This window comes from Artemia franciscana, chromosome 14, assembly GCF_032884065.1.
Source record: "Artemia franciscana chromosome 14, ASM3288406v1, whole genome shotgun sequence".
NCBI classification, from domain to species: domain Eukaryota; kingdom Metazoa; phylum Arthropoda; class Branchiopoda; order Anostraca; family Artemiidae; genus Artemia; species Artemia franciscana.
In genome coordinates this window covers 18,199,696-18,207,724 of record NC_088876.1, presented here as the reverse complement: position 1 = coordinate 18,207,724, position 8,029 = coordinate 18,199,696, and the positions used below count along the sequence as shown (strand labels likewise).

The 8,029-nt window shown below is 35.5% G+C and overlaps 1 pseudogene; it reads right to left on the bottom strand.

Moving 5' to 3' along the window:
* Positions 1-2,449: 2,449 nt before the first annotated feature.
* Positions 2,450-2,602, bottom strand: LOC136035899 (U1 spliceosomal RNA; annotated as a pseudogene).
* Between the last annotated feature and the right edge of the window lie 5,427 nt (positions 2,603-8,029).

Below are 8,029 nucleotides of genomic sequence, written 5' to 3'. Positions count from 1 at the left end.
GCAAAACAAACAGTGCAACATGTTAATAAAATTCTTGCGGTTGACTTTGTTCTTAAAGCACGAACTGTCTGACAAAAAAAGCACGAGCTGTCTGGAAAGTTTGTTGATGTTTTTTTTGTGCTTGATTGTGAAGAATATTCTTGAGCATAAATTAGGATGTATAATATAGATCATAATTAGATGAACAAACAGTAACTGATAAAAAGTAATTCATTATCATCAAACAACCAATGGATAATGTTTTAAGTTTCGAAAGTCAAATAGAAAAATACTGCTATACAGGCTTTTAAAGTTTACATTTTGCATAAATTGATTTCTTTTGACTTAATTGTACTGCAGATTGATAGTAAAAGCAACCTTTTTTTTGAGCGTTTGGTAAAATTGCCACGCTTGATACTACTTTTTACTCATTGCTTGATACCTTGAAGCTTGGTACCAGAGGCGCCATTTGGGGGGGGGGATTCAGGGTTGGGCAAATGCCCACGTCAAATTTCTCAGGGGGGCCCGAACTTCCACCAAAAAGGGTCCTTTGCCAGCCATAATAATCCATTATGTCCAACATAATCCATTCTGTCCAATTGATTTGAAATTACTGCACGCCCATTACTTTCACCGAAGTATTGTTTACTCAAATAAGAAAGTTTCTTGCTGAGGAGGGTCAGCCTTTAGTCTGGTGGAATTTTCCACTTTCAGTTTAATCACTAACCTCGTTGACTATGATCTTTGATGTTACAATTAATTTTAGAGGTCAGTGTGGCTGAAATCCACGATGGGTTACAGTGCATTTCCATGCAACACACGGGTGCTGAAAATGAGTTTTTTACTTAGAATATTCGACCGATGTGCTTCCAAAACTCGCATTTTTTGTTACGTGAAAGTTGGGGGGCCAAAATGGAGCTCATGTCCATCCCAAAATTTGGCCCAAATGGCGCCTCTGCTTGGTACAACTATTTTTTTGTATGCCAAGTAAGAATTCAGACAAATGGCCGTCTTATGAGAGCTTCAGTAATATAGCTATTTTTCTGAGTTTTCGAAAATCAGTGCCAAATGTCAAGCATCACCTACAGAAAAGAGCAATAAAGCTTTAATGGATCATTTTTCCCCAGATCCACTTCATATAGAAGGGGTGGTCGTAGAAAGGTATCTTTGCTCATTTATATTCCTCTAGCAAAAAGGGTGTTTAGTCAAAACTTTCAGGAAATACTGAAAGTCTTCAATTAATCAAGAACTTTTTGGAGAAATATTAAGTTTAAATGTTTAGAGGGAGTTCATAAGCCAACCTCATATATTATCTTATTGTAAACCAAAGAATGTCATGATCGATTTCGATAAGATACTGGGGTACATGACCTAATCCCCCACAGCCCCTGCAGGAAGGGCTACAAGCTATGAACTTTGCCTAATGTTTGCATAATGCATTTATTACTGGGAGGTATACAGACGTTCTTAGGGGGATTTTTCTGGTAGGGAACAAGACCAGGGGGATGGGGTTACATGTAAGATCTTTCCATGTAGGATTTCTCTATGTGAAAAGGAATTTTCTATGAAGAGGGTGTCGGAAATCCATGCTTTTAAAAAAAAGGTCAGAAATTAAATAAAATAAACAAGTTTTTTTTCAACTGAAAGTAAGGGCCAATATTAAAAACGAACAGAAATTATTACGTATATGAAGGGGTACGCCCCCTAATGCCTCACTCTTTATGTCAATGCCTCACTCTTTATGCGAAATTTTTTTTAATACTTTTAAAAGAGCTCTTTATTCTAATTAAACGGCTTTTGTAATTCAGGGGTTATTCTTCAAGAATTGGAGCAAATTTCGAACTTTTGCGTAAAGAGTGAGGTATTTACTAGGGAGTGAGCCCCCTAAAATACGTAATAATTTCTGTTCGTTTTAAGTGTTAATATTGCTGCTTACTTTCAGTTGAAAAAACTTATATTTTATTTAATTGACTTTATTAAATAAATGGTGACCAAAGGCTTTCACTTTTTAAGATTAGCTTCTGTGACATAACCTAAATTTCAGCAATTTGTTTAAAATCGTGGTTCAATTTATAAATTGGAATTTAATATTTACGGAGTATTTTCAAAGCAAAATCTATCAGGAATTCAATCAGTAAAGGCAATTTAATTTAATTATGGCAACTGGTCATGATACCATCCTTTGCTTTAACACAAGACTAAGAAAAACAAAATGTGTTTATTTAAGAGATGTTTTGAGAAAATTCCAGAGCCATTTTTTCAACTTTCTCATATGCTTGGAATTTGAGGCATAATTCTTCCATAATATCTCAAACATGCTGTTCAAGATGTAAGTTACTCAAAAAATTATTCTTTTCAAAAGTGCCCAATGACAAGTTGCACAACATCAAATTGAATACCTTTTCCTCTCAACTGGCTAATGGGGGACATATAAAAAGGGCCCAAAGGAAAATACATTTTAATGTGTGGACAGGGGTCCACGCGAACGCAGTCCCCCAATACCAAAAATAATACTGTTGATTTACCCCATTTCGGGTAATCACAGGAGTCAGCCAGTCCGAAGTGCAATAGAAAGGAACAAGCAACATTCACGATCAAGGCGACTCCCCAGTCAGGTAAGTATGAATCCTTAAAATCTGACTGAATAGTAAAAACTTTAATTTCTGAAAACCTAGTGGCCGTTTTACTGATTATGGCAATTATTTTTTCGTTAACAAGCAAAGGGGGCTTTAGTCATCGCTACAACTACTAACGGCTCACCGCAGAACCAAGCCGTCTGAGGCCAAAAACATTCGCTTCAGCAATTCTACTCGAATCCTGGTTCAATCTAGATTTCAGCAGTTAATAATTACGGACTATTTAAAAAAAAAGCATGGGGACTTCAATCCAGTTTTGACACTTTAATTTGATTAGGCTGAAGGGTCATTAGATTTTTCATCATCAATTTTATATACAATTTTTCTCCTTCTTTTCAGATAAGAAAAATATGATTTTTAATATATTACAGGACTAGGAAACTACAAGGGTGGTTTATATTAAATTTGAAAAGCGCATTATTCACATAATTGGTTTGGGTTCATTGACTTTGGTTTCCCCTCGAAAGTGGTGTGCCGATCCTGGAGATACAGCAATACCTTTATTTTAAACCCCACTCCCCTGAGTGCGGCCTTGGTTGAATATATAATTACTCATCTTATATGGTTCTGATGAATAATTACAAGCCTCATTTTTTCCTGTTTTTCTCCGTAATATCCAGCTTTTCCTTCAGAAAAAGTCGGTAACAAGAACACTTCTGATATCTAATTACTGCCAAAATTGATCATTTAAAAATATTACTTTTTACAAGCGACTATGTCTTAAGACTCTTTTGGAATGAGACCTTGCTAATATTGGACTTAAGCTAATGCTAATTTTAGTTGAATTTTATGATTGACTGAAAAATTCTGATTCGTTCAATCTAGCACCAATCAATCAATCAATGTATTGATACTAAAAGAAAAAACTATTACAAAAGTAAAGTGGTTACTAGGCCCAAGAAGCTTTGCTTGTAATGGACCAAATCTCAGTATTCTAAATCTCATTATGTATAGTCCTTTAATAAGAGTAAAAATATAAAAACGATTAACCCCGGCCCCTCAAGATTTTTTCTAGAACCCTCTTTAATAATAACTCAGTTTCACGTAAAAATAGTGATTTTTTTAAGATTAAATATTAAAAATTTTAAGAGAATAATAAAAATAAATATAGACATGGTTTATATTTTGCATTAACTAATAATTGTGAATTACTTACCTTCTTGAATATTTTCTAATCACTAATCACTTATCAATAATATACATAAAATATAGCAGATGTGTGCACTATTCGTGTACGCTCAAAGGCCAGATAAAAACATAAGAACGTATGCAAAAAAAAAACAAAAAAAACACTGGATTAAGACTTATAACAACAAGCAGCTTATGAATATATATTGCAGACCCTCAAAAACTTGTATTATATTTATATATTATTTTTATTTATATATACATATACTTATTGACGACATGACTGCCTGTCCATGGATTATTCTTTATGGTTGATTGTGTATGGCTATGCTGTTTGACCTATGTGATTGTATGGATGAGTAGGGTTAAGGCCTCATTCAAGTGCTGGTCTATATTAATCACTAATTTAGGAAAACTGTCTTCCTTTTCTCCTTCTGTCTCTCTTTTTTTTTCTCTCTTTTTTTGTGTTTGTGCTGTTGCATTGGTGATTTCTCTTTTCATAATATATATATATATATATATATATATATATATATATATATATATATATATATATATATATATATATATATATATATATATATATATATATATATATATATATATATATATATATATATATATATATATATATATATATATCTATATATATAAAAATAAGTTGTCTGTCTGTGTGTCTGTCTGTCAGGTGACGTCATGTTTCTGTGTCGACTGACGTCATGAAGTTAGTTGTCATCATTTTTGCTATGACGGTGACGTCATTAAAGATATTTAAGACATATATGTTCACGTAGAAATCTATTAATGTTTAAGTTTAAAATGACTGATGAACTTACAATGGCAAAAGCCGATGAAGATGCTCAAAGAGTCTATGCCAAAAACTTGCTGCTGATAGAGAAAGTCAGAAAAGAAAGCATGCCGAGGAATCAAAAGAACAGCAAGGAAACAGGCTTCAGGCTAAAGAACGCAAAACCGCGCAGTTAGATGAAGATCCACCTGGACAGCGAGAGTCAAAACATATCAAAACTGAAAATGATAGCGATGATGATTGGGTTTGGGATTTTGACTTGGATAAGGTCATCAACGCCTACCTGATTTTAGTTAAAAAAAAACAAAGGTTCGGCGATATGTATTTCATAGTGAAGCTGAAAAATAAAGAAGAAAAAGAAAACTGAAAAAAGAAAAAATGTAAAAAACTAAAAAATACTAAAAAGAAAAAACACTCAGAGAGAAATTACAGACCGGGACACAAATGACGACCGGGACAGAGGGAATATAAATAACGACCGGGAAACTCAAAGAGAAATTACAGACTGGGATACCGGGACACAAATGACGACCGGGACACAGGGAATATAAATGACGACCAGGACACAGGTATTTAAGAATATCGTTCAAAGACAAATTTTTAATTGTAAGAAGACCGCTGAAAGAGAAATTTCTAATTGTAAAATGACTGAAGAACCTACAATGGCAACACCCGAGGAAGCTGCTCAAAACGAATGTATTCAAGCCGAAGTAGCTGAGTTGGTAAAGCGTTATGTTTCAGGTTCTAGGTCCGAGACTGGCAAAATTAAACATGGCTCACTACACTATTATTCCGTACTACTACTACTACTACTACTAATAACTCACTGCAGCACCAAGCCGCCTGAGGCCAACACAGCTACGCACGCTCCTCCTCCAACCTAATCTATTTAAAGCCTCCCTCTTTACACCCTCCCAAGAAGTTCCCATTTCCTTTAAATCCTTATTTATGACATCCTCCCAACCCAGACAAGGACGACCTGCTTTCCGTGTAGCCCCAGACGGTTGGCCAAAAAGGACAATCTTCGGTAATCTGTCATCCTTCATCCGTAGAACGTGGCCTAGCCATCTCAACCTTTCTTTCATTATAGCCCCAGAAAGCGGGATTGAACCACACTTTTCATACAACCTACTGTTTGAAATACGGTCAGTCAGCCGGGTACCCAGAACAATCCGTAGGCAATTTCTCTGGAAAACATCTAGTAAATTTTCATCTGCTTTTCGGAGTGTCCATGCTTCAGAGCCATATTTGACCACTGTCATCACTGTAGCTTCCAATATTCTAATCTTGGTTTGTAGGCTTATCTTTCTATTCTTCCAAACTTTTTTTAACTGTGAAAAAACACCCTGAGCTTTAGCTATTCTACTTTTAACATCTTCACTGCTCCCACCATCTTTACTAATAATACTACCAAGGTAACTGAAGCTCTCAACCTGATCAATCTTTTCGTTACCTAAGGTCACCTGTTCATCTTCACTTATTCCTAACCTTAGTGACTTAGTCTTCTTAACATTAATTTTCAAGCCTATTTTAGCACCCTGAACTCGTAAAACCTCTAAAAATTCATTCATTTTGCTCACACTTTCATCTAATATGCTTAAATCATCAGCATAATCTAAGTCCAGGAGCGTTCTTCCTCCCCATTTGATTCCATGGTCTCCAATTGCCTTTCCTGTGCTCCTTAAGACGAAGTCCATCAAAATGATCCATATAAAGGGGGATAGAACACAACCCTGCTTAACTCCTGATTTAATACAAAACCAGTTGCTAACCTCATTTCCTACCTTAACCGCAGCAGTATTATTCTTGTACATAGCGCAAATCACTTTAATGTATTTTTCTGGTATACCATATAACGATAAGACCTTTGTTAACGCTGTTCTATCAACAGAATCGAAAGCTTGCTCATAATCGATAAAACTAAGGACCAAATTATTCCGTACACTACTCAACTATGAACATCCTTCACTTTTTGTACCCATTTTTAGTAACTTTGTTACAAGATATGGAACTCATATTCATGGATTGTGAACTGAGGATAGACAGGATAGCGCAAGGGCACCAGAATTCCCTGCGCCTTACTTTTCCGTTGCAACGGCAAACACTTGAGCTAGAATGGCGATCAATAAAATCATTACCCATGATGAGAGAAAGTCCCGAACCACGAATGAAAGAGATATCTGAGAAAATTTAAAGACGTATGCACTTAATGTCTGAAACAGAGAGTAAAAAGCTGGGTGGATAGTTTTCAATTTACATTTTACTCGATAGGATTGGGTTTTTCTCACTTTTTCTTAGCAGAATGTAGCGAATAGAGACATGAGGCATAAGTTTTTCACGAAGTGATGAGAAAATTTACCCGGATGAATCGAACATTGGCAGCCTCCTTACTGGTTGAAATTCGGACAGTCTGAATGGTCTTGCCTTTCAGTATATAATTTATTAATAATAAATAAATAATAACTTTTTTTTAAAAGAGATTAATGGCCGATAAAAAGGCTTAAAATAGACAGATATTATCCTGCATATGAAGGATGTTTATCCCTCAAGCCCATGGAAGCAAGCCTAAGCCTTTATTCGCCCAACAATCCGGTACACCAGGAAATTTTTCATAGCTCTTCATTGTAGACTTACCATAAAATGAACTAATAAGTATACAGAAAACCATACACAAGCAGGCCAGGATTTACACATAAGCACACTAAGCCCGGACCTAGGGACGTAAAATGCCGAGGGGAGCATAGTAAGCAAGGAGCAATGCGGTTCAATACTAATCGAAACTTTGGAAAAAGGAAGGAACCCCTAAAACATGAAGTAATCTTAATGAAAATCACACTATGAGATTCAGCATATCAGAGAACCCTACTGCAGAGGTTTCAAGCTCCTATATAAGATAATTGAGATTTTCAAACAGTTCGTGGTAACGAACTGTAATAAGGAGCGACCCAGCTCAATAGTAAACGAAACTCTAAAAAGCGGAATTTCGATGCTAAAAGGTATATCAAAAGAAATGGATTTTTATGCTGATTTTAAATATATAAGTTTCATCAAATTTAGTCTTTGTCATCAAAAGTAACGAGCCTGAGAAAATATGCCTTATTTTGGAAAATAGGGGGTAACACCCCCTAAAAGTCAATGTGCACCATCGCATTCAGCGTATCAGAGTGCCCTATAGAAAAAATTTCAAGGTCCAATCTACAAAAATGTGGAATTTCGTATTTTTTGCCAGAAGACAAATCACGGGTGCGTGTTTATTTGTGTTTTTTTTTGTTATTTTTTTCCCAGGGGTCATCGTATCGACCAAGTGGTCCTAGAGTGTTGCAAGAGGACTCATTCTAACGGAAATAAAAAGTTCTAGTGCCCTTTTTAAGTGACCAAAAAAATTGGAGGGCACCTAGGCCCCCTCCCACGCTCATTTTTTCCCCAAAGTCAACGGATCAAAATTTTGAGATAGCCATTTTGTTCCGCGTAGTCGAAA